The sequence below is a fragment of the Lissotriton vulgaris genome, chromosome 2_1, assembly GCF_964263255.1.
Source record: "Lissotriton vulgaris chromosome 2_1, aLisVul1.2, whole genome shotgun sequence".
In the NCBI taxonomy this organism is placed as follows: Eukaryota; Metazoa; Chordata; class Amphibia; order Caudata; family Salamandridae; genus Lissotriton; species Lissotriton vulgaris.
This window is the reverse complement of record NC_141687.1, coordinates 679759596-679787238: the sequence shown is the minus strand read 5'-3', so window position 1 is coordinate 679787238 and position 27643 is coordinate 679759596. Positions and strand designations below refer to the sequence as shown.

At 45.4% G+C, this 27643-nt stretch overlaps 1 protein-coding gene across 2 annotated transcripts in view; it reads right to left on the bottom strand.

Moving 5' to 3' along the window:
* SPON1 (spondin 1) overlaps positions 1 to 27643 on the bottom strand; it is a 1234287-nt gene that overhangs the window by 794348 nt on the left and 412296 nt on the right. The gene's annotated exons all lie outside the window — the stretch shown is intronic.

The following is a 27643-nucleotide window of genomic DNA, read 5'->3' as shown; positions in this document are numbered from 1 at the left end:
GATCTTACCTTTTAAGGTCCATTCATATCAATGGTACTCCCATCGATGGTGTGAGTTTGGAGGCTGGAGCCTGATGACATCCTGTGGCCTGATTCAACTTGTCAAGTTGTTCATGGGAGCCAATTCAAAAGCACAGCTTGGGATCTTACTGCTTTGATATGCACAAAAAGCCAGGCAGAACATACTCAGTACCCACACATCTTTCCCTGTCATCCGATTCACCACATGCACCACCACCTGTCAGACACAAATTTAAATCTTTTGTTCCTCAACTCCTGCTCCCTCAGATGGACTGCTGATAACGAGAGAAAGAATTCAAAGAACGAAATGCTGTGTTGTGTATCCCTCCAAGCAATTGGCCATTTTAGGGCACAGCATTTTCCTTCACAATAATGCCAAACTCTCTGGCTCCTGAGGCTCTAAGTATACGCCCACCACCCATGTAATGGGATTGTTCTGTAGCCACTTTGTCACGCCATTGTAACCCTCCAAAAACTGCCTCTACATTTGCTAATATTCTCTCACTCTCCTTGTCACTCATCCTGTGGTATGGCTTAGTGGTTCCGCACATTGCAAATGCAAGGTTATAATAGAACGTAGACCCCGGTACAACCTCTTGAAATACAAAATTCAAGTGACCCAGCACCTTTTTTGAATGACACCGCTTAGATTTCTCCGTCATTAGCGCTGCAGACAGCAAGCTTTTCAAAGCCAACAACTTGTCTCTGGGCAACCACGATACCAAACCTACAGAGTCCGGCTCAAAGCTGGTTATGTCATGGTATTTTATATGCTATATTGATTTGTATAGTGCACTAATCAGTGATTACACTGCCGCTGGGCATGTGTGTAGGTTTGTGGTCCCCAAGGTGCTTAGATGAACAGCTAAGACTTCAGCTTCTTGCAGAGCTCAAGAAGTGAGGAGGAAGAGGCTCTGATGTGTTGAGGGAGGTCGTTGCATGTCTTGGGTGCAATTAGAATAAGCAACCTCCAGTGTTGCTTTTTTGTGGATGCAGAGGATGTGTGCGAGTGAGGCACAGCATAGGTGTCTGGTAGGTTGATGAGAGTGTATGCAGCTGTTCGGTTATTCTGGTTGTCTGTTGTGTAGGGCTTTGTATGTGGGCATGAGGAGTTTTAATTGGCTGCACTTGTGAATGTGGAGCCATTGAAGCTTCTTGCGGTGCGATGTGATGTGGGTGTGTCATGGAAGGTCGAGTATGAGACTTGCTGCGGTGTTCCGGATGCTCTGGAGTCTGTGTAGGGCTTATTTGGAGATTCTGAGGTAGTCCAGTCTTTCTGGTATTCTGAGACAACCATTTAAAGATTTTTCCCAGCATGCGTAGTATGTGAAAGCAGGTGGAGAACACTGCTTTGACTTGAGCCATCATGTTGAGCTTATTATTTAGGATGAGCCCTATATTTCTTGCGTGATCTGTGGGTGTGGGTTTTGGTCCTACCTCTGACAGCCACCAGGTGGAGTCCCAATGGGACGTCTTGTTGCCGAAGGCCAGTACTTCCGACTTGTAAGAGTTGAGCTGCATGCATGCGGTTTGCATAAAGTCTGTTACCAAGGTCATACAGTTGGTGAGGTTGGTTCTGACTGTGGTCCTTTTGTCCATCAGGGAGAGAATGAGTTGGGTGTCATCAGAGTATGGCATATTTGTGATGTATTGTGATCAGATGATGTTGGCAAGCAGTGTCATCTATATGTTGAAATGGGTGAGGTTGAAGGGCAATCCCTATGCAACTACGCATATCAATTTCTTGGTCTCTAATGTGAAGAGTGGCAACCCGACCCTTTGGGTGCTTCCCATAAGGAAGGAAGGGATCCATTTGAGAGTGGTTCCTCCTATCCCAATCTCATGGAGGCTTCTTATAAGGGTGTTATGGGAGACCGTGTCAAAGGCCATAAAGAGGTCGAGCAGGATCAAGGCCACTGTTTCTCCTTGGTCCAGGATCATTTGAATGTTATTGGTGGCCACGATGAGTGCTGTTTCAGTGCTGTGGTTCATTCTGAATCCTGATTGAGTGTTGTCTAGAAGATGCTGATGTTTAAGGTCAGTTGTGAGTTGCTTATTGATGGCCTTCTCAATCATTTTGGCTCAATAGGGAAGCAGAGTGATGGGTCGGAAGTTGCTCAGTTGATTTGGCTCAGATGTGGTCTTCTTGAGGATAGTGTTCATTTCTGCAAACTTCCTTTCATTTGGGAGAGTGATGGCCATGATGGAGGTGTTGATGATGTGGTTCAGGGTGGTTCTTATTGTTTATGTTCCCAGGTTGTAGATGTGTTGAGGGCATGGGTCCATTGGGCCCCTAAGTGGATGGTCTGCATGATTGCAGCTGTGTTGTTCTGGTGAGGGTAGTCCATTCAGTCAGGTGGCCATCTTGGTTGGTGGTGGGTAACTTAGCAATGAGTACTCTGGGGTTGGTGTAGAAAGTTGCTGTAAATATTAGCGATTTTGCTGTGGAAGAAGTTGGATAGGTTGTCACAGAGTTGTTGGGAGGCAGCGATGTTGGTGACAGTGGCTAAGGTCAGTGGGAAATCCTTAGCTATCAAGAAGATCCCCTTGCAGCTGTTGAAGCTTCCTTCAACACAGTCCAATAGTGCTTTTTTCTTGGTGTTTATTTTTTGCTGGTGATAGGGCCTGAGTGCTGCCTTGAAGGTAGTTCTGTCTGTGGTGTTGTGGCTAGCTCTCCATTTCCTTTCTAGCTGTTCACAGTGTAGTTTGGTGTCACAAATGTCTTCTGTGTACCATCTGGCCTGCTTGTATGATCTAGTATGCTTGTTGGGTTTGATGGATGCGAGGGAGTCCATTCCGTTCTTGATCCAGTTGTGAACTCGGAACTCACTGTCTCTGCACTCACTCTGCACTCACTGTCACTCTGCACTCACTGTCTCTGCACTCACTCTGCACTCACTGTCTCTGCACTCACTCTGCACTCACTGTCACTCTGCACTCACTCTGCACTCACTGTCACTCTGCACTCACTGTCACTCTGCACTCAGTCTGCACTCACTGTCACTCTGCACTCACTATGCACTCACTGGCACTCTGCACTCACTCTGCACTCACTGTCACTCTGCACTCACTGTCACTCTGCACTCAGTCTGCACTCACTGTCACTCTGCTCTCAGTCTGCACTAGCTGTCACTCTGCACTCAGTATGCACTCACTGTCTCTGCACTCACTCTGCACTCACTGTCACTCTGCACTCACTCTGCACTCAGTCACTCTGCACTCACTCTGCACTCACTGTCACTCTGCTCTCACTGTCTCTGCACTCACTCTGCACTCACTGTCACTCTGCGCTCACTGTCACTCTGCACTCACTGTCACTCTGCACTCACTGGCACTCTACACCACACAGCACTATCGAGTTTCCCATTGATTATAAGACAGTAGCACTGGGTGAAATGCAGCGAGGTTTACAACCATACAGATATCCCAAAAGGCTGCCATGGCCCGTCCTTACCTCATCTCAGCTGCCACTGTCCTACAGATGTAATGCACCCGAAACCGAATGGGTGATATGCAGGCTAGCACAGAATCGGGCTACAGCCGCCTCACCCTTTGATTTAGTGCCTTAGATACACAGCTGCTCTTGATGTCATTCCATCATTGCTCCAGTGCACGAACCCACCTGGATACTTTATCCGGGACCTGCGCCTGTCTCTTAACACACATGCAGTAAAAGAATGACAGGCGAAAAGCCTATTTACAAAGTAAACAGTGTCAGAACTCCTACGTTCCTATGCTTTGCAAGAGGGCTCCCATGTAAAGCGCTCCGACACCTTTGGGCAAAGTTCGCGCTATACAAAATTGCATCAAGTAAATGAAAATGAACCGGAGATGCCAAATATGGAGCCCAGAGCTCCGCAACACCTCTCTCTGTCTGAATCTCCACTCTGTGTGACTTCACAACTCATACATTTGCAATTTATAACTCTGATTGTAACCACCACCATAAGCGCATCTATTTCAATCATCTCTGATGCCCGTAGGGGGAACCGAACCGGCAACCTTCGCGCTATGCAAAGCCAGCTTTAAACCCACAAGCCAACCACACACAAATAATCATTCGGCCCGCCAGATAGACATAAATGGCAGTGACTCACTCTGTGAACGAGCCTTCCCCCCACTGCCGAATCATTAACCGTGACCGAAAACACCCTGAGTTCCGCACACCTCTCTCTGCCCGTATCTCCTCCTCCGACTCTACAACTTCTACACCTGCAATCCTGTGCAACAGTCTCTTATGTAAAGCGCTCCGACACCTTCGGGTAAAATCCGTGCAACATAAATTGCATTGAGTAAACGAACATAAACCGGAGATGCCGAAGATGGAGCCCAGCGCTCCGCAACACCTCTTTTACAATTCCTAATGCAGTTTGTACCTTTACGTAACATGTCTAATCCTAAAACCTTATGTTTTGAAACAAACTCTTATGTAAAGCGCTCTGGCACCCTCGGCCAAAGTTCGCGCTATATAAAATGTCACTAATTAATGAAAAGGAACCGGAGATGCCAAAGATGGAGCCCATAGCTCCGCAACACCTCTACCAGTCTGTATCTCTTCCTTGTGTGACCCCATATGCAACTTGCCACTCTGTCAGTATCCCCATGAAACACGCGTAATCCTACGTCCTCATACCTTGCAACAGGCACCCATGTAAAGCACTCTGTCACCCTTGAGTAAAGATCGCGCTATATAACATTGTATTAAATAAACGAAAATGATCCCTTCGCTGACATGCCAATGTGCCTGTCCTTTGTGGTCTCGATCAGCGATGTGCAGAACGAGCATTAATCACGTACAGCAGAGCCATGTAGCTGAACTGGATGACGGAGACCGAAAATCCTTAATAGGGCTTGAAGTACTCTCCGACGACAGAATCCAAACACAGAACAAAGGTTGTCAAGGTTTTTATCACCCGTGCAATGTCAGATCCCCATGTCCAAGCCTTTACAAGTTGTACTCAGCCTTTCATCCCGCCAAGGTTCCACTTTTCCTTCTGTTCTGTGGAAACGATTTCGCCCAAGCCAGTTTTTCCCAGGACAGCACTTACACATGAAAGAAAGCAGATGAACGCGTGCCCACCAAACTCACTGGAGAGTGGTGAACGCGCGCCCACCATCTGCCTTCAATTACCACGGCACCCTGACAGCTCGTGATTGTCAATTTTTTGCACTTCCCTGCGCGTAACCACACGGAATATGCAGGAAGTGGACAAACTAGAATCCAGATGGCCTATTGCGTGAAGGCTAACATAAACACAGCACTGCGAGGGCCAATTATCATGCAGAGGCCAGAAAAAAACACTGAAAAATCACCAGCACTGAGGAATTTTTCCTTCACTATTCTGCGCCCCATAACAATACGGCTCGGAGCTCCGCCCCACTGCTGACGGGGTGGTGACGTAGGCAGAGCCCTAAAAAGATATTTTTTTGATAATACACGTGTGAATTACAATCATTGCATAGATATCTATGATATAGCTGCAGCACATATGTATAAGTAGCACTTCTGCCCAGTGCTAACCCCCTTTTTTCCAATATTGTAGTCTGAAGGCACCCAACGTGGACCATGCATTCCAGTATCCTAATACTGCAGGTTAAGTGCCCCTGGGTGAGCACTAGTTATGCCTATCGGACTTATGAAAATCAGAGGCTAAGTGGACATGGCTACAAGTAACTAGATAGAGAGGCAGCGGTGGCTATAGTTGAAGAGGGGGACTGGGGCTGGTAGAGTTACAGGGTTCTACAAGAGAGGTCCAGAATAGAAGAGAAAAGGCTGTGGAGGTGGAGGAGCACAGGGCTGTGTTCAAGTTGAGAAGTGAGTCCAGGTCCAGAGTTACAAAAATAGTACAGGAGTCTGCAAAAGTGGAGATGTGTGTTTTGGGATGAAGATGTGGGTACTGAAGAGAACAGAAGCAGCAAGGAATTGAGGAACGAGAGAGAAGGTGGAAGACCATTGCAATGGGGCGACATGGAGGAGAGAACAGGAAAGATGGTCCTAAGTTGAGGGAGTCTGGAGAAGGACCCAGACTGAGAAGGGGAATCAGGAGACAGTGGAGAAGTTGGCCCAAGAAGGAAGGGCACAGAGCCCACTGAAATGGGCATGAGTGTGTTTGAAGGCAAGCAGAGATCATGGTGGGAATCTTGGGAAGGTTTTTTGGCCCAACAAGGGTTTGAGAAATCAACAGCAGTACAAATAGAGAACACGAGTGTAGGAAATGGTGGCATAGGAGAACAGCTTACAGCTTAGGAATGGGACATACATCATATGACAGAGATTACGGTGGAAGAGTGGTAGCTGATGTATCAGGGTAACAGGACAATGTGGCATGGAGATGAAAGTGCAAATGTAGAAAAAGGAGCAAATCCCAGGGGCCAGCACAAGTTTAACGGAGGGTGTCATGATTTTACCTTTCTAGGAGATATGATAGTCTGTTGGTGGCTAAGTTATGGTGTCCACAAAGGAGAAAATATAGGCAAATTAATATGCTGACATTGTCAACCTACTATTCAGAGGGATCAAATGCAAAGAAGGGTCCAAGGCAGAGGAAGGAGACCTATGAAAAATATCCAAGGTGCCGACAAATATTGACACCTGGGCAACAGCTTTAACAAATGATGCCAGCTTTGTGTGTGAAAAAACACTAGAGAGTAGAGTAGCTCCTGGAAGTATTTGGATGCAATAAAGACATCAGGCATCAATTTTGGAGTTTTAGCCTGGTTCGAATATATTGAGCTGTTTAGAGCAAGGAAGATCGTGTCACCAGGAAAGTTGTGAGGGGAAATTGACAATAAGATGGTTAAAGTGCGTGGCTCATTCAAGGCCTACACTGTGAACCCACTCAGCAAGTGACCTTCCCATGCCCTACCAGCACTTTCAGGGATGTCCCACCACAGGAGCGGTGGGTGGCACAGCCACACAGTACCCAAAAGGGGCAAGTTGGAATTTTTATAAAGGGGCTTGCTACAATACCCCTATAGGTTTCAGCTCAAATGCTCTAAATACCAGGAGAGACACCCAGTAGTGCAATGTGCCAGAGGACCAGTATAGGCCACAATATGGAGGTGCAGGAGTGACAACACTGGGGTGGCAGTAAAGGGTGGCTACTCCTGTTAGACCAGACTTTTGTGGTTAAAAGCAAACCAAGAAGGGGCAATGTCCAATGGTGTGGAATGATTATACAGGTCTCCAGAAAGGAAGATGGGCTGAGAGTTTAAGGTCTTGCAGGGAAATGCTAGAGGTTGTGGCTGACAAATGGAAAAAGGAGGAAGCAAGTGGCAAATGGCAGGTTCTTTCTTGTTCCCCCAAAGGATGATCTAATTGTATACTCACTTGGGGTGTTACCTAGGGCATAGGGAGAATTTTGCATAATGCATCACCTGTCATGACCATGCAAAGTGTTTGGTGTTCTAAGCAGACATGGACAAGGCCATCACTTTGATCAGAAACTGTTCAGCATGCTTTTGCCTCCTTTCAGTAGACTCTTCAGATTATCAACTTTTGGGAATACTCTTTCAAGGTGGGTATTTTCTAAACATGTGTATGCTGATGGGCGTGGTAACCTATGCTGTGTTTTGAAAATTTAGCACTTTCATCAAATATGTGGTAAGAAATTTAGCAAATCTGAGCAGGTGGTATATTACCTGGTTGAATTTTTGGATAGTGAAGAGAGCAGGTATAGCAGGAAAGTATGCAAAACAGGTGAAAATGCTATAGGGGTGGTAGCGGAAATGTTTGGGATACTGCTAGTGGCTGAAAAATCTGAAGGGCTGGGGAATCCATCTATGCCTGTACCGCTCAGCACTCCTTAGGTCTCTAGACTCCAGATGCCATTCCCCCAACTGCTTCCATACTGTGCCTCACACCACAGTAGGATGTTTTCACCTGCACCCTCTACTGGTTCTCCAGCAGCCATACATCCATTCCCCCCACGCAAGTACTAACAACACCCTCAACACCTCCTCCCAATACAGATGCCATACAAGCACCTTACAGTGCCTACACCACATGCCACAGCAAACCAGCACACCAACACCCACTTGCATGCATGCTTCTCAACACACAGTCACTAATCAAACACGCAAACAAAATATGGGACTTGCTGAGTAGTAATACAACCAAAATCCTCTTTATCACAGAGACCTGGCTCAACCACCTATTGGCTCCCAACATCACAACACAGAGGCTACAAGATTTCGCATCAGCACCGCCTTCACAAGCCAGGAGGAGAGCTTACTATCATTTAAAAGGAATCCATCAAATGCACAACATCCACAAAGGACGTCACCCCAACCACAAGCCAAATTTACCAGTCTTTCCTGTTGCTCCGTTCACCAGTGACTCCAGAGCTTACATTCTCCTCTGTGACTTCAGCTTTCACCTGGATGACCAAAATGACCTCTGCTCCACAGCACTTCTCAAATGCTTGAGCAACATTGGACTCACCCAGCTCGTCTCAGAACCAAAACACACTGGACCCCATCTTCACCACAAGCGACAGCATCAATACAACTCCACCACACCGCTCATATGGACTGACCACTCCAACATCCACTTCCAAGTCAGCACACCTCAAGTCAGCAGCCCTACCAAATTCAGCATTCCAAGCTACAGCTGGGACAAATTCACAGAAGCAGACTGGCTCAGTGCCCTCAGCACGGATCAACCTAGCACCACAGACAACCTCGACAAGGACATGAGTGCAGAGTGACAGTGAGTGCAGAGTGAGTGCAGAGTGAGTGCAGAGACAGTGAGTGCAGAATGACAGTGAGTGTAGAGTGAGTGCAGAGACAGTGAGTGCAGAGTGAGTGCAGAGTGACAGTGAGTGCAGACTGAGTGCAGAGTGAGAGTGAGTGCAGAGTGACAGTGAGTACAGAGTGAGTGCAGAGTGACAGTGAGTGCAGAGTGACATTGAGTGCAGAGTGAGTGCAGAGACAGTGAGTGCAGAGTGACAGTGAGTGAAGAGTGAGTGCAGACTGACAGTGAGTGCAGAGGGAGTGCAGACTGAGTGCAGAGTGACAGTGAGTGCAGACTGAGTGCAGAGTGACAATAAGTGCAGACTAAGTGCAGAGTGACAGTGAGTGCAGAGTGAGTGCAGAGTGACAGTGAGTGCAGAGTGAGTGCGGAGGGACAGTGAGTGCAGAGTGAGTGCAGAGACAGTGAGTGCAGAGTGAGTGCAGAGACAGTGAGTGCAGAGTGAGTGCAGAGGGATAGTGAGCGCAGAGTGAGTGCAGAGTGACAGTGAGTGCTGAGTGAGTGCAGAGTGACAGTGAGTGCAGAGTGAGTGCGAGTGATGGTGAGTGCAGAGTGAGTGTGTGCAGAGTGAGTGCGAGAGCAACAGTGAGTGCAGAGTGAGTGCGAGAGCAACAGTGAGTGCAGAGTGAGTGCGAGAGCAACAGTGAGTGTAGAGTAAGTGCGAGAGTGACAGTGAGAGTGCAGAGTGACAGTGAGTGCAGAGTGAGTGCAGAGTGACAGTGAGTGAACACTGACTGCAGAGTGAGTGTGACTGCAGAGTAACAGTGACTCCAGAGGGACAGTGACTGCAATGTGTGAGTGTGCAGGGTAAACAGTGTGAGTGTGCAGAGTGTGCAGTGTGTGAATGTGTAGGGGCAGTGTGTGAGTGGGCAGGAAACAAACACTCAAACTAAGTCCACCACACACATACATTACACCACACACATAGGACCACACACACACCATGCACACACCACACACACATACACCACGCACATATACCACACACACACACACACCACACACACACACACCATACACACACCACACACACATACACCACACACACATACCACACACACACACACCACACACCACTCTCTCACCACCACACACTCATAACCACTCACCACAACACACTCACTACCACACACTCACCCCACAGACTCACCACCACACACTCATCACTACACACACAACCACACACACAACAACACACCACCAGCCATCAGTTCATGCTTTCACCAGGCCCAAACACCACCAGCCATCAATGCACGCTTTCACCAAGCACAAACACCACCAGGCGTACAACACCAGCCGTCAGTGCATTCTTTTACAAGGCGCACTCACCAGCAACCGTCAGTGCACGCTTTCACCAAACACACACACCACCAGCCATCTGTGCATGCTTTTACCAAGCACATGCCCACCAGCCGTCAGTGCACTATTGTAGCAATCACAGTATGGTACACTTTACTTTTAAACATATTCATCTAAAGCACAGTATGCCACCATTGCTAGAATTCCAATCCAACCCACATAATTCCACTACACACCACATGCACACACTCCATAACACATGGCGAAAAGACATTGCCATTTACAATGCCATTAGCTCAAACTCAAATAAATCTGAGCCCTATTGCATTTCTAATGCTTGTTTTATTTTTATTTTCACAAAATCTACGGTTGATATTTTTCTTTTCACAAAATCTGAGATTGATATCAAATTGTATTAAAAGACTCTTATTTATACAAAGTTAATGTTGTATGTCTGCAAAAAGTTTTTTATTCATAAATCATTCACCATATAAGTATAACCACTCTAAGAGATCGACAAAGATTACATCATTTTGTAAGGTGCAAATGAAGAAATTAATACAACACTACAATTAAATGTCAATTCTGAATATTTTGAGAGAAACACTGGTTTTTGACACAATTGTCTCCAACGTGTTTCGGTGTTGAATCTTCCTCAGAGTGTTACTACCAGTGGCATACAGAGAAGTATAAAATGTATAATTGCTTCTCTTTCATTATGCATTCAAATGCGAAAGTCATTCTGATTATAAGATCATGACTGTCCAGATATCTAAATCCTGTGGTAAATAGAAGAACCACTGACCGTGTTCTCCTTACATGCTCTAGATATAATTCTTTAATTTTGCAACTATTGGTTTTAGGCTCGATTCCAAGAAGTGTGTAGGTAAGTCCAATGCGTCTGATAATCTAGGGCGACCGATAGTTGGCTAAAATGAAGGCAATGGCTGGCTCTTCTGGTGCGAATAAAAACAATGCTACAGAAAATTGTAGCCTTCTGACTTTATCTTGAATGCATGAAGGTCTCTCCAAGACGTCGTGTGAGCTATAAAAAATTATAGTAGCTCCAAGGCGTACTCTAAGCTGGGATGGCTGGTGGTAATAACATTTTCAATGGGCGATAGACATGTCTGATAGAAACGAGATCAAGGTCATAGCATGATAAAGCCTATGACTTGAAGGGTCCACGGCCCGTGTGTATCCGATGCCGGTCAAAACCAAGATCGCAGACTACATCCAGGTGCCCTGCCCTCCTCTACTCCGGTGTGGGCAGCCATCACATGTCCACATAATCACTGGGCATGGCTGCTCCCGCCTGCCCTCACGTCCAAATCTGCCATATCCTATGTTACCAGAGTTTGATTGCTCTTCGCAATCTCCATGCCTATGTCCTGTAGAATCACCACTTGAACATGTGCCTTGCGTGCCCTTGCCACAATCACCTATGTTGCCTGCCCACCTGGTGCCCAAGTACCTAGCTGGCCTCTATTGTGTGTGAACCATGACCCTCGTAAGGTGTTCTCTGCCCCAAAGGGGTTCTCCGAGAAGGTTGCTCACCTGAAAGAGCCTCTGCTTGAACATTATTGTGTAGCACTTTAGCACCCTGGATATTCTTCTGTCTCAGTCTATACTTCTAACCCAGGTACTTTTAAGGGACAATGGGTGGCCTTCAGTGCTACCCTAAAAAATATTCACAGCCTAAGAAGAAATCATGAGTGTCTATAGTTCACCCTGTGCCCTCTTTCTGATAAACGCTCCTCCACTAACAACTATATTGTGGTAGAACATGCTGATGAACACATGTAGGAGTAGGATGCGATAAAACTTCCACCTGTTAATGCTGATGGTCTCTCCACTCCAAGTAGGTCTTCTGTGACATCTTTACAGCTGACATTTGAGCTTAATAAAATATCAGTTTTTAGTGCTGACCACTGTAGCCTCCGGTAAAAGGTACATGACATTATAAAGCATGTCATTGGAACTCCATTACACTGAAATAATGAGTGGCTTTTAAGTTGGTATTACATTGCAAATTTCAAATGAAAGCAAAATTGTGAATTTTATTTTGGTGAAAGGAATAGTTTCTTTCTTACTAACCCTGCAGCATAACAATTTATATTTCTTGCCTCAACAGACGCCAAGCAAGCTGTGCATTGGCCCAGCAAATACATTTGTCAATCCCCTCACTGAAGTAATTGACTGGTACAGCCGACAGATGGATGATTTAAAACATGTTGTTGATTGCGTTCAAGTGTGATAGTGCCCTGCTAATCCTTGCTTTCTGGATCTTAGTGTATATTGCTTTATTAGTTTTGCATGTACCTCAAGTCTCCCATATGAATTATGCACAACACTGCCAGACACAACTTTCGAGAAGGCATGGAAGCCATCGCCAAGTGGATGAAAAACAGCTGCCTACAACTAAACACAAACAAAATGGAAGTACTCATCATGGGCCCAAACCCAGATGCCTGGAATAACACCTGGTGGCCCCCTGCCCTCGGCAGTCCGCCCACCCCCACGGACCACGCACGCAACCTGGGAATCATCCTGGACTCAGAGCTCAAAATGGATCACCAGATCAACTCTGTCTCGTCCTCCTGCTTCCACACCCTCGGCCTCCTACGTAAGACCTTCAAATGGATCCCCCTTGAACACAGAAAGACTGTCACTCACACCCTGGTCACCAGCAGGCTTGACTATGGCAACGCACTCTAGGCCGGAATAAACAAAAACCTCACCCGCAAGCTACAGAACATCCAAGGAGCTGCTGCAAGACTGGTCCTCAACCTGCCAAGCCACTGCCACATCTCCCAGCACCTGCGCACACTCCACTGGCTCCCCATCAAAGCTAGTCACCCTCAAGATGCTAACCCACGCTCACAAGGCCCTCCACGACACTGGACCAGCATACCTGAACAGCCAACTCAAATTCCACACACCCCCAAGGACCCTACGATCAGCCCAGCTCCCCTTTGCCGAGGTCCTCCACACTAGAAAGACCAGATTGGAAGGCTGCTCCTTCTCCTTCCGCGTGGCCAGCGGATGGAACGACCTTCCGCTCCACCTCAGACAGATAACATCGCTCCCCATCTTCGCACAAAACCTCAAAACCTGGCTCTTTGACAGACCTCCTTCTTGATGGACTTAAACCTGAGAACCCCCACCCCCACTCCCCCACGACTTGAGACCCTTACGGGTGAGTAGTCGCGCTTAACAAACACCTGATTTGATGCACCCTGGGCTACATCATCTTGTTTTTGTAACCCTGCTGCCATTAGGTGAGATCCTAGCTGATGATCATGGCTTTCCCTGTCACGTTGGCAAAACCGTATCTCCCTAGACTCTTATCTGGTTGTTATACAGGTGCCAATAGATAAGTAGAAGGTGCATGCCTGACTAACAGAATTTTACGCCTTTCTTCCTCCCTAGTGCTACTCGATGTTGTACTTTCTTTCCCTATTCATCCAGGCCTTTCTCTTTTCATTTCTTCCTCTCTACCTGCTTTTTCCCTTCTTTTTTCCTCCTCTCCTTTATACCCAATTTCCTTTCTTCCTCTCCAATCCCTCTTCATTTGCCTTATTGCTTTCATATTTCCTACCTCCTCTTTTCCATTTTCCTCACAGTCTTTCACCCACTCTGCCATACACTCACTCCACTTCATATCTCTCTCAACCTCAACTCCTGCTTTCTTTCTATCTATTCGTCCGTCCATCCGTATTCACTGACTGTTTTCCTCTTACCTCCTTTTCCCTTCTTCTAACTATACATTCTACCTTCCTTCCATATTCACTGACTGTTTCCTTTCACCTCCTTTCCCCTGCCTTTCCTGATATTATCCTTCTTTCCCTCTTCTGCCACTCATTTCATCCCATCACTTTTATTTCAGCTGTCCTTCTAACAATTCACTTCCTTGTCTAAGCATAATTATAATATAATATTTTGTGAGACAATAGATGTATTCCTTTAGACTCATCTTTTATCAGGTTACTTGTACTAATTTGAGGTATTGCATTACGACTCAATAACAAATGCTATTTTGACTGCAGATATCAAAACTGGTTTTCCAGTTACCTAGTCCAAGAATTTTCTTTTAACTTTGTTGCCCTGAATTTATATACAGAATTATAGATGGGTAACAGTAGATTACGGAGATGTTTTTCACCAAGGGGTACTGAATGACATCAATAAACAACGAGAGCAAAGCTTGAATTGTCATTCAGAACACTGCGATATATATCCAGAGGCTCAAGGATTATTGCACGTCATCATGTGCACACAAGTTTGAGGGCTAAGTATCTAGTACTACTGATAAACTCAGTCTGGTATCTGTACATAAGTGGTCTGTCACAGATTGGGCCTTCAATATATTATTCATGGCCTATGCAGGTCTTATTATTTAACTGGGCTTCAAAAAGAAATATTCCCATTTCTTTTTTACTTTGGTGTCTGTAGTTCTTCACTGAAAGTCTCCAGTGCTTAACTGCATTTACACTGTAAGTGGAAGTTGTTCATATTGGCTGAAACTAGAAAGAGGTTCAACGGACACGATTCGGCAGAACGTTGACAAAGTTTTCTGCCGAAATGCGTCTCTTTCACCTGTGTCAAATAAACAAGTGTTTGTTTCCTCTCCCATGAGTTCTGACCTCATTTTAGAAGTTTTGGTGCAGTATGTAAACCGTGAGTAGTCTCTTGGTACGAGCACCCGCTCACAAGTGATATATTTATATATATATATAGATATGTGCGTCAATCAATCAATCAATCAACCAGGGGGTTTATAATGAACGCTACTGGCCCGTGAGGGTCTCAAGGTGCTGGGGTGCAGCTCTAGGGCAGCCAAAAAGCCAGGTCTTGAGGCTCTTCCTGAAGGTGTGCAGGGTGGGGGAGCGTCTGATGTTGACTGGGAGTTCATTCCAGGCTTTGGCTGCTACGTAGGAGAAGGTTCTTCCCCTGCTCCGGTTCTGCGGATGCGTGGGGTCATTGCTAGGGTGAGGTCGGTGGAAGGGAGATTTCTTTTGGGTGCATGGAAAGAGATTCTTTAGGTAAGGTATTTGGGTCCGATGTTGTGGAGGGATTTGTAGGCGTGGATGAGTAGCTTAAAAGTTACTCTCTTCTTGACCGGGAGCCAGTGGAGGTCTTGCAGGTGTTGGGTTATGTGCTCGTGTTGAGGGTGCCGAGAATGAGTCTGGCTGTGGTGTTTTGGATTGTCTGGAGTTTCTGTAGCAGGGATTTGTTGCATGAGTAGGCTGTTACTAGCCTTCTCTTTTCTAAACAGAAAAGTGTCCAAACATTTCCCATTCACCTGTATCAAGAAACTCAATACATTTCTGATCTAAATGACTGCATAATTTTAAATTGAGTGTATTATCGTTGAGAACCTCAACAAATGTATTTGCCTCCTCAGCGCTCCCATCCTAAATTAAAAAATATCATTGATGCACCTGACTGACGATATTTTTTGCATTTGGGATGGGAGCGTTAAGGAGACAAATACATTTGTTGAAGTTCTCAATGACAATACACTCAATTTAAAATTTAGCAGTCATTTATTTCAGAAATGTATTGAGTTTCTTGACCTACGGATACAGGTGAATGGGAAATATTTGCACACTTTTCTGGTTAGAAAAGAGACAGCTGATAACAGCCTACTCCATGCTCAAAGCTGTCACCCGTCTGGGTGAGCTCTTAAGAGCAAAACGCAATTGTAGTACGAAAGAGGGATTTGAAAGAGAGAACATGATGATGGTGGAACATTTTCAGGCTAGATGATATTCACAGAATTGCATTAAGAATGCATGCACTGAGGTTGTAAAACGAGACAGAAAGGATCTTCTATTGCAAAAAGTTGAAAACAGCAAAGATGCAACAACCAGTGTCAGATTCATAACACCGTACTATAAGCAATCTAAAGAGGTGCGAAAGGCACTAGTGAAATTTTGGAATGTACTGAAGACAGATTTAGATCTAGAAAAACGTATTGAAGACTATCCACAAATCGCATACCGAAAGGCCAGGTCCTTTAAAGATAAGATTTGTCGTACGCTCACCACCAGTGAAACTATACGAAGCAATATACAGGGATTTTTTAAATGTGGCAGATGTAAAGCCTGTGAACACAGCACGAACTGCAAAGAGGTCAAACTCTCAATCGAGTGTAAACCCATTAACAAATAATTAAACATGTTTCGTGTAACACCGAATACGTTGTGTATGCCCTCAGATGCCCATACGATAAGCACTACATCAGGAGCACTATCCACAAAGCTAAAACATGGATCTTGGAGCATCTGAGGGCAATAAAACACAATGATAAGCAGTACCCCATAGCGATGCACTTTAAGGCCTCACATAATCAAAACAGTGATCTGTTATCATTCTGTGTGCTCGACAGGATCCCAGTAAGAAAAAGAGGGGGTGACAGAGTGCAAGAATTGAGATGGTTGGAGTCTAAAATGATTATGCAATATCTTACTCGTTACCCCCAGGGACACAACAGTGATGAGGCACTATCAGTGCATTTAGGTTGATAACTGTTTTGTAAGTTAATGGAACAAACATTAGAAGTTGCTACACTGTACATCTAAGGTTTTAATGAAAGACATTTTTTAATCTGTACTGTCTTTTGGTTTAGGATTAAGGGTTAGTGCATAATATTTGTTATACACATCTAATTGTACCTTTATTTTTGTATTTTCACAGATTTCATGTATGATGTCAAATGCAAGTGGAAGGCAAAACGAGCAATATAACTACCAAGGGAAATACAAAAAACTCTGGGTGACGACAATTAGTGTTATAAGGGAAAGGTTACATTCATTTATGTAGCAATAAGAAGGCAGGACATGTAACACAAAACACATAGCCCACATGGGCAGAATTGGATATGTTTAAAGAGAGTCCCCATTAAGCAGGCGGACATGCATAAGGACGTAGAGTGACTGGCCACTAGGGTGAGTTTTTTATTACTTATAAGGATGTTGGTTTCGGATATTGGCCAGTCCGCAAAGTTACAGCCCACTGGGACACGAGTATGCTGAATTCTCGCATAGGAATATGCCTCGTTAACAATGGCTATGTTAACCTGGGACAACGTGTCTGCCGATATGCTGTAATAAAGTTGTTTTAATGAAAACAACATACTTTATTTGTTCAGAAGGATTGAAGAAGTTAACACAGTGTTATAAGTATTATTTACCCAGTTATAAGGCTCTCAGACTTGCAACAAATGTATTTGTATTAATGTACAGTTTGAAACGTGTGTTTTGAAACAATTTAACAAATGTGTTTGGTTGATACAACATCATTGTAGCGTTTCATGCACCAAGTGAAGTCTGTTGTCGATATTCACACAGAGGTATGTCACATAGTTAATGTTAAAACACTTGCGTTTTTGCATGCCCTTTACTCGTGAGCAAGGAGCAGGACACTCCGAAACACGCTGAGAGGCTTTGCCAAATAAATTTGCACGCTAAAAGAAGTTTGGACCGTGGTGTTGTGTTTTTTTCAAGGAGAAACTATGCATTTGTGGATTACCACGACCTCATCAGGTCCCACCATCGTTGAAGATGCTCGGGTTCGGAGCGATACATTTTTGCTGGTTTCACTCCCACTCCAAAAGGAAAGACCAGCACTCACGTTGGGGGTAAATCCTTTATCTGGATTTAATCGCACAGTCAATATCAACAAACGCGTTTCGCCGTTGAGCCTTGGTCGGTGTATAGGCAAGTCAAAAAGCATTTTTTAAGTTGTCTATAACTTTGGCGTTGTTTGACTAATCTGCATGAAATTTCTAAAAAAGTGTCAAATTAGATTCTGTGCATCATGGAAAGCTTGGAGGTGATCCATGTTACCTACCTCTCCACGGACTCGGTGATGTGGTCAATTACCCTCCCGGAGTTGGCTCGGAGGAGCTCCGATTTATCTCTTACAACGGCTATACCCAGGTATTTAACTTCACTGAGGCACCACTCAATGGGATAATCTAGGGGGTAAGAGCTCACTGCGTCCATTAATGGAAGCAGTTATGTTATGTTATGTTATGTTATGTTATGTTATGTTATTTATTCTTTTGTATAGCGCACGGCTACTCAAAAAGAGTGTCCCGGCGCTTTTTGGAAAAGGAGGGCTGCAACACAATAACATAACACCGTTAAAAGAAAAGACAGAATGCCAGACAAATACATACAGGAAAAACAGGCTACTGGGTAAACAGCCAGGTTTTAAGGACTTTTCTGAAAGCTAGTAGGCTGGTAGCTCCCCGCAAAGTGACCGGCAGAGAGTTCCACAACTGTGGTGCCAGAAGTCCAAAAGAGCGGCCTCCCAGGCGAGCTCTCTTCACACGCGGAACAACCGCCAAAAACAGGGATTCCGACCTCAAAGACCGGGTCGGTTGATAGAAGACCAGTCTCTTTTGAAGATACTTTGCTCCCACCGCGTGGAGAGCTTTATAGGCCAGAGTCAGAGCCTTGAAGGCGATCCGTTTCCGGATAGGGAGCCAATGCAAGGTTTTCAGCAGGCCCGATGCACTGGCCCGTCTATTTAGTCCAAAGATTGCTCTCGCGGCAGCGTTCTGCACTACTTGGAGCCGCTGCAGCAAATACTCTGGCAGGCCCAGGTAGAGAATGTTAGAGTAATCCAACCTGGACCCGATCAGAGCCTGCACTGTCAGTTTCCTATGCTCCTCAGACAGCAGGGGAAGGAACCTCCGCAGCATCCTAAGGATGCCGAAGCAGGTGCCCGACACCCCGAGGATCTGGGACTTCAATGTTAGCCCCTTATCCATCTTGACCCCCAGATTCTTGGCGACTTGGGAGGAGCAAGACGGAGGAAACATATTAATCGGCCACCAGGCCTGCCAGTCTGGCTCTGTGTCGCACCCAAAGAAGAGTACCTCAGACTTATCGGAATTGCACTTGAGGCTGTTCAGTTGGAACCATTGAAAAACAGCCCCAAGGCAATCCCAGATACTCTCCCCGTCAAAGTCTCCTCCTCTCTTACACGAGAAGAGGAGCTGGGTGTCGTCGGCGTAGGACACGATTTGGGCCCCATATGACTCCGCCAATGCCGCCAACGGGGTCATGAAGATACTGAATAGGATCGGGCTCAAGATAGAGCCCTGTGGGACCCCGACTCCCAGAGGCGGCATCACGGCGGAATCTGGCGAGGCCCAGACCGTTTGCCGGCGGCCGGCTAGAAAGGAAGAAAACCATCCGAGCACCGTCCCCCGCAGACCTATTTCAAAGAGTCTTGCAAGAAGGCCATCATGGGGGACGGTGTCGAACGCCGCCGACAAGTCCAACATCACCAGCATGGCTTTGCCCCCAGAGTCCAGAACCCCTTTAATGGTTTCTGAGACCTCAAGGAGCGCAGTATCTGTGCTGAGATGGGGACGAAAACCCGACTGGGTGGCGTGCAAGATCTCGTTAGTCTCGAGAAAATTGGAAAGCACAACCTGAACGTGCTTTTCGACAATCTTCGTGAGAGCCGGCAGCAGAGAGATGGGCCTATAATTGACCGGGGCCTTCGGGTCTAGGCCTGGCTTTTTGAGCAATGAATCACCATCGCCTGCTTCCAGGCGTGCGGGACCACTCCCTGACTCAACGAGAGATTCAACAGCGGGTTTGCCAGTGGATTGATCACCTCCGCAACTTTCGCCAAAAATTTAGCAGGGCATGGGTCGAGGGGCGAGCCCGATTTGAGATTGCCCATTAGTGCTAAAGAGTCAGGGGCAGAGAGCGAAGGAAACACACTCAGCGTCGCACCAGTCCAAGCCCGCGTGGCTAAAATAGCCTCAGGATTGGTCTGGCCCGTGGGCCCAGGCGATGGAAAAGAATCCTGTATGCATTGGATCTTGCTCGTAAAGAAATCAGCAAGGTCCGAAGCCCAGGTACCAGATGGTTTTTCGTCCGAGGTGTTAGACCATGGGGAAATAAATTCTCTCACAATGGAGAAAATCTCCTTGCAGGAGTTAGAAGCAGCTTCTATTCTCCTAGCTAGATATGCTTTTTTTCCAGGCGAATGTCCCGGTGATAGGCCTTGACCACCGTTTTATAGGTCAGCTTGGCTACAGTATCATATTGTGCCCGCCAAGCTCTCTCGGCCACCTTACACTGCTGCCGCGTAGCCGACAGTGCAGCGGTAAACCAAGGCGCAGAGACCCGTTTCGGTGTCAGGCTGGGTGTCAGTTCCGGGGCAAGATCATTCAGCCTGTCTAGGAGCCAAGCTTGCAGGGTCCCCAAGTCCCTGTCCAGATCGCCAGAGAGGGAACATGGGTGATCCACAGCAGCCTGGGCCAGCATCTCTGGGGTCACTCGATGATATGCCCTATGGACACGACCCTGTTGCTGTGCCAAGGCAGCCACCGGTTTAACTGTGCCTTTGATCGTGAATTTGGCAAGCAAGTGGTCTGACCATAGTACAGGTATAATCTCAATCACCTCAAGAGGGGAAGACGAGAATACTTGGTCAAGAGTGTGCCCCTTCTCGTGCGTGGGCTCCAGCAAATGAGGGATCAGTCCCAGCGGGGCCATAGCCTCAGATAGTTTAATGGCAGCAGGGTCAGACGGATCATCCATCCGAAAGTTAAAATCCCCAGCCACGATGCAATGTTCCGCTTTCAGGGCCATCCCCAACAACACGGAGTCCAGATCTTCAAAGAACGTACCGGGTGAACCAGGTGGTCTGTACACGAGTAATCCCTTAACAGATTGATGTGGAGACAAAGTGATGGAAAAAGCGAGGGTCTCCGAGCCTCGGATGTCTTTCACTGGCAGTATCGCACAGGGTGTGCCTTTCTTGACCACCAATGCCACTCCACCACCCCTTCCTTTAGCTCTATCCTTCCTGAAGATGTTATAGTCAGGCGGGATTGCCGTAGCGACATCAGGGTTGGAGAATTCGCCCCACCACGTCTCAGTAAGCATAAGACATAGTGGCTTCACTGTATCTAGAAGCTCAAATATGTCTTGCGCATGTTTACACGCCGACCTGGTGTTTAATAGCATGCAGCGATAGCCCACACTGAGGGTGTTATTGTTGGGACGTGATGCCTGAGAGCGGTTAGGGCGCCAGCCACAGCCAGGGCAGCAGAGTTTCCCGCGATGGGACTTTCCCCAGTTTATTTTTATACCCGACAATTCTCCAAACTCAATAAACTCCCTCAGAATGGTATTGAGGCTGATCTGGGGCTCCCGAACATACAGGGTAATATCGTCCGCATAAAGCAAAATCAGCAACTGTCATGTAGGGTATTCTATTGCCCATTCCCTATGTAACTGTCTAAGCCTGGCTGCCAGGGGCTTTACCGCCAAAGCAAATAAGAGGGGTGACAACTGGCACCCCTGACGGGTGCCCCTGGTAATGTCAAACCAAGGTGAGCAGGCCCCATTAGCTATGACCATGGCCCTCGGGTGTGGGTAAAGCAACTGTATCCAGGCTAAGAACCCGTTAGGCATTCCCATCCATTGCAAAATGCCAAACAAATAGTCCCATTCCACCAAGTCAAACGCCTTGGTGGCGTCTAAAAACACAAGCACTGCCTCGAGGTCTGGGTCCATGTCTGACATTGCTGCAAACAGAGTGCGCAAGTTGTGGGAGGTTGCACGTCCCGGGATGAATCCCGCTTGATCTGGCAGCACCAGTGCCGTCATGAGAAGGCTCAACCGGTTTGCTACGATTTTAGCTAATATTTTCGCATCGCAGTTGATCATGGAGAGAGGCCTATAGGAGTCAGACCTGCCTGCTGGTTTGCCAGGCATAAGTAGGGAAATGATAGTAGCTTCTCTCACTATGGCCAGGTGCTCTGTGTGTGCCTTGTAGAAATCAGGGGATAGACCATTAGGTCCAGGGGCCATCCCAGAGCGGAGCTGCATTATAGCGGACCTGATTTCATCTTGTTCGAACTATGCTGCCAGAAATTCACTCTGTGAGTCCCCAGCCATCCCAGAGCCTCTGTGTCTAAATAAGGTGATAGAGACATTTCCTGCTGTCACTTCCAGGTTTACAGGGTGGCATGAAAACATTGAAATGTGCTTAGTATCTCCGCACTGTTCCTAACTGTCTCACCATCTGAAGTCCAGGGGCGTAACACAGTCCCCCGCAGCCCACGCGGTGCGGGGGGGCCCCTAGCTCCAAGGGGCCCCCTCGGCACTGCACTCCGGCCAGAGAGCTCCTGATTAAGCCCGGAGGGGGCCCCCCTAAGTACCGTACAGGGAGGCCTCCTCACTTTTCGTTACGCCAGTGCTGAAGTCTGGAGCTCAAGAACGTAATTCAAAATTCTCGGGCCCAGATTTGCTCAGCCAATCCCATGCCTGAACGGTCCCCTTCACCTTATCGGCGAGCTGCGAAGTATTTCTCTCGGAATTGGCATACTATAACCGCCTCTTTCTGGTATTCGGATATTTTGTCCCTGAATTTGAGTAGCGCCTGAGTAGAGTGTGAGCGGGCTATATCTGCCTCTTTTTCAAAGCAAGTGAGCGTTTGCCTTAAGTCTTTTAGCACCCCCCCTTTAACAATGCAGAGACCCCTGATGGTGACCTTAAATGCTTAAAGATATGAATCCTGTGTCACAAGATACATTCCATCCATGCACTCCTTTATAACTTTTCGTTAATAATTCAAAGAACCTTTTTTCATAGTTCTGTTTTTTATTTATTAGTAGCGAAGATTTTCATTTGTAAGTATTTTTCATGAATATTTTATATCATATTCCATGGTATTTGTTTTGCCCAATGCATTTCAAGCATATAGCCCTTCTTCAGGGGTCTTCAGTTATATCTAGAAACAGTATAATATGTCATAATTGGTATCATTATTTAAAAAAAGGAAAAACATATGGCATTCAACATGCATATCACATTTCAATCACTGAGTGGTAAATTGTCTGTCAACTGAAAGGTTCTGTGTTGGCAACTACCCTTTATATCCCCATGTGGATTTATGGTGTGAAAAGCAAGATTCACAATAGTAGAAATGAAGAAGTACGCACTAACCTTGTATGGTTGTTTACAGCGTTATCGATGCGCTGCAAAAATAAATGTAAATATAAATACCATGTAAAATTGGCATTGAGAGGTCTAAGGTGGGCGGTAACTGACGGGTAAACAATCTGGTTCTTACCGAGTAAATATGTAGGTGAATCTCTCCTCGCTACCCTTGGCGTGCAACGCTCTGTTTTGCAATACTCTATGGTTCCTAGCTCTATAGTCTGGGTGCGTGATCACGTGGTGCGGAAGTGTACTCACGTGGTGCGGGAGCGTGATAGACATAGAAAACGTCTATTTGATATGAAGGGGTGTGTTTACTAACGTCAGAGTGTAAACAATGAAACTTCACATGTCGGGGATAACTATGGTGAAATGTTACGGTGTAACCACAGTCGTGGGTGAATCGTGTTGTAGCCTACAGTACACGATTGATTGAAATCGACAATAACAAAAAATGAAGTATGTAAAATAAGAAAGAGACAATAATATATATATATACATATCAAAATTGAATCGTAAATTTTCAATATAATGTGACACACATCAAAAAATATGTGTGTTAATATCTTAACTATTCATTGGAGCTGGAAATAATGTCTGTATAAATGGTAGTTTCGGAAAAGACCCAAAATTATACTATGTATCATAGATAGCAATGTAAATCCATCCTTTCATTGAGTCCTTTCGGATGTAGGGTGCATAGGTAATTGATCCAAAAAACTTCTCTTCGTAGTAGATGGCTATTGTTATCTCTACCTGGGAGTATTGCCACTTTTTCCAGGATACAGAATTTTAATTGGCTTACATTATGTCTTGCTTCATTAAAGTGTACGGCTATTGTGGATTTTTCATTCTTCAAGCGAATGTTGCTTTTATGCTCAATTATTCTTGTTTTGATCTTCCTCTGTGTTTTACCCACATATGAGAGGCCGCACGGACATCTTAACATGTAAATAACATTACTGGTATCACATGTTCCTGTGACTCTTAGTTTTACCATTGTGCCTTTAGTGGGGTGGTTTATTACGTTGTTTTTGATAATTGCTGAACAGTTTCCACAATTGTGGCATGGTAAAGTGCCTTTGTATACATTGTGTTCTTGATTTTTTGTTTCTTTAACCAATTCTTTTAAGTTCTTTGGTTCTTTGTTCTTTCATATGCGAAAATTGGTTGTCTTTCAAATATGCCTTTAAAATCTTCCTCCAAAGATAACATTGGCCAACGTGTTTTGATTGACTTTTTAATTTTCATACTGCTTGTAGAAAATTTAGATACGAAAACAGCTCTTTGGTCTTCCTTCTTTTCTTTTGTTTTTAACAGGTGTTCTCTTTGTAGTTTGTCCGCTCTTTCTGATGCAGAATCCAAGATGGATTGAGGATATCCTCTTTTTTTGAATGTTTCCAAAGTTTCTTTTTTGTGTTTTTGGTACAGTTCATTGGTAGAGGCAATTCCTTTTATTCTCAACAGTTGTGAAAAAGGCAGGTGTTGTTTTAATGGCGCTTGATGGAAACTTTTGTAATGGAGTAGGTTGTTTCTATCCGTGGTTTTTGCGAATACACTTGTTGTAATGATTCCATCTTTGTTGGTCAGTTGCACATCCAAAAATGATAGCTTTTCTTTGTTGATGATAAATGTAAATTGTATTCTTTCATTTATCTGATTGAGTTGATTTAGGGCGTTGGTAAGACTTTCTTTGCTCCCATTCCATAATACAAAGATGTCATCAATGTATCTTTTATACAATATTAAATTCCTGGTCCATTCTTCATTGTTTAGTATATGATCCAACTCATATCTGTACATGAATGTATTAGCATAGGTCGGCGCGGCACAATTGCCCATAGAAGTACCCGACATTTGCACAAAAAAGTTATATTCCCATTTAAAGTAGCTATGATATAGCAAGAAGTGCAGTAATTCCATGAGGAACACTTTTTGTTCTTCTGGTTTGTCTTCATGCATTAAGAAACTCTCCACGGCTGTCATGCCCAAATCGTGTGGTATGGAAGTATAAAGCGATTTTACATCTATACTTGCCATAATCATGTTTGTTGTGAAATTGGCTTTTTCAGCTTCCAGGATGTTTAAAAAGTGAGTCGTATCTTTGATGTATGTAGAGCTGGTTTGGACCATGTTTTGTAGGTGTTTATCTAGATATTTTCCCACCGGTTCATGTATTGATCCAATTGTGGATACAATAGGTCTTAATGGTGGTGACGTGGCATGTTTATGTATTTTGGGTGTCATATATATGTAAGGAATGGTGGGGTTGTCTTTGATAATGGTACTCTTTTTCTTTTTGACCAATGGTGCCTTGATCCACTGCTTTTTGTACGATGGCTGTTAGAATTTTTGTAAATTCCTTAGTAGGATCTGTATTCATGCATGTATACATGTTTTTGTCTTCGACGTGTAATTCCACATTCTGCTTGTAGAAAGTAGTATCCATTATGACTAGCGCGGTGTTAAGAACATTTTTGACATCTTTAAAAACAAACTCTTTACTTTCAATGCAAAAGTCACATACCACACATGGCCCTGTGGAAATCCTTCCCACCTTTGTGCATTGGCTTAACAGCAACTGCAATGGACTGACCTTTACCATAGATCATAGCAAAACTAATATCCCATTTCTGGATCTATGTGTCCAACACAAAGATGGCCTATTATTCACCTCTTAGTTCCGCAAACCGACTGAGAGAAACACACTTCTTAGTTATGATAGCTGCCATCCTCGAGCCCTTAGAGACAGTCTTCCTTACTCACAGTTTTTAAGACTTCGCAGAAACTGTTTCCAAAAACCTGATTACTTTCAGGAGGCGAACATCCTGGCTAACAAACTTAGACTCAGAGGATATCCCAGACGACTGGTGAGGAATGCCATGAAGAGGGCATGGTACTGCCCCCGTGAGACACTACTTGAACCTAAGGCCAAAAAAGAATCTAATAAACTGGTCTGTGTCACAACCTTTTCCTCTGCATTCAGTAAAATAAAGAAAAGTATCAAAAAAAACTGGAATATCATTAACTCTGGAAATCTTTCCTTGGAAACACCTTTGTTTGCTTTCAAACGCAATAAAAACTTAAAAGACCAGCTGGTTAGAGCAGCACTGCCTCCATCCAAAATGATAAATACCACCTTACATGATCTTTGGTCCCTTCCCCCCTTGAGGGGTCACTCTAAATGTGGCACATGTATGGTATGTGACTTTTGCATTGAATGTAAAGAGTTTGTTTTTAAAGATGTCAAAAATGTTCTTAACACCTTCACTAATTGTAACAGCTGCAATTTAATCTATGCAATTCTGTGCCCTTGTAACATGATCTATGTGGGCCAAACGAAGCAAAAGATCAAACTCAGGATATCGCAACACCGGAGCAGAATCAGGTGCAAAACTGCCAATGCTCCACGCGTTGAACATTTTGTAGAAAAAGGACATTCGGAGAACCAAATGAAATGGACTGTAATCAGCCAGGTCACTGTACCACCAAAAGGAGGTGATCTGTCCAGGTTGCTCAACAAAGAAGAACTTAAATGGATACTAAGAACTGACAGTTTAAATACAGGTCTGAATTTACAGGAGGACTGGACCAGCCTACTGTAATTGGGTCAACTGTAAATCTTGCAGTACTTGTATCTGTGTCTATACATTGTTTTTAATCACTCTGCGTTAATGCAGTTTCTTTGCATGCTAATGCAGTCTCCCTTGCATGCTTTCACTCACTCCTGTAAGATGGCCGCCGCATTTCCCTCTTTTATTTCTATGACCAGTAAGGCTATCACCCGCCTATCAGCTCTCACTTCCCAGTTCCCTGCCTTAAACTCACTCACTTAAGATGGCCGCCACTAGTCCCTCATTTATTTTTATGACCAGTAAGGTTGTTTCCATCCGCCTATCAGCTCCCACCTCTTAGCCTAACTTCCTGGTTCCCTGCCAACCTGGGATACAGCCGGGTGCATACACAAAGCCTTCTATCTTGGTAAGCCCTGCAAACGCTGGGGTACGACAGTTATACTCCCTTCTCGTGGTTACCCCCCTGACCAGCCGGCTCGTGTTTTTTCTTGCAGGCTCGTGCTCTCGTGCCTCATTCCTGGCGTCGGATGTCCATTTCTCCCCATTGCGGGCATCCTGTTAAACTAAGGTCCACACGCGAACCTTTTTCTCGGTGAGTTAAGCCCATTGGGCTTTCCCCGTGTCCCGCCACTCCCTTACTGCACATTCTAATCCCCCGTCCCTTACAATTCCTCCCCCTAGGTTCTTGTACTAAATGCCCTACATGGCCCTCAGAAATTCCCCAACGCGGGATTCCAAATGTCCGGCTGACTGCCCCGTCCTGAAGCTGCCGAACTGCCGGTGATTCAGTTTAAACCTTACTCAGTGCCTATTTCGGGCATTGCTCGGGTAAGTCTAACGCCGTAGATCCAATTATTTTTATATCCTTGGTTGGGTGACATTTAATGGTTCCCCCTTCTTTCAGCAGCGCACGCATAATGCGACGTACTTGACATTGAACCCTTTCCGGCCCCCGTCCATGCTAAGCAAGCCACGATCCCCGGTTGATTTGCTTAGCCGCTCTAAACAGGT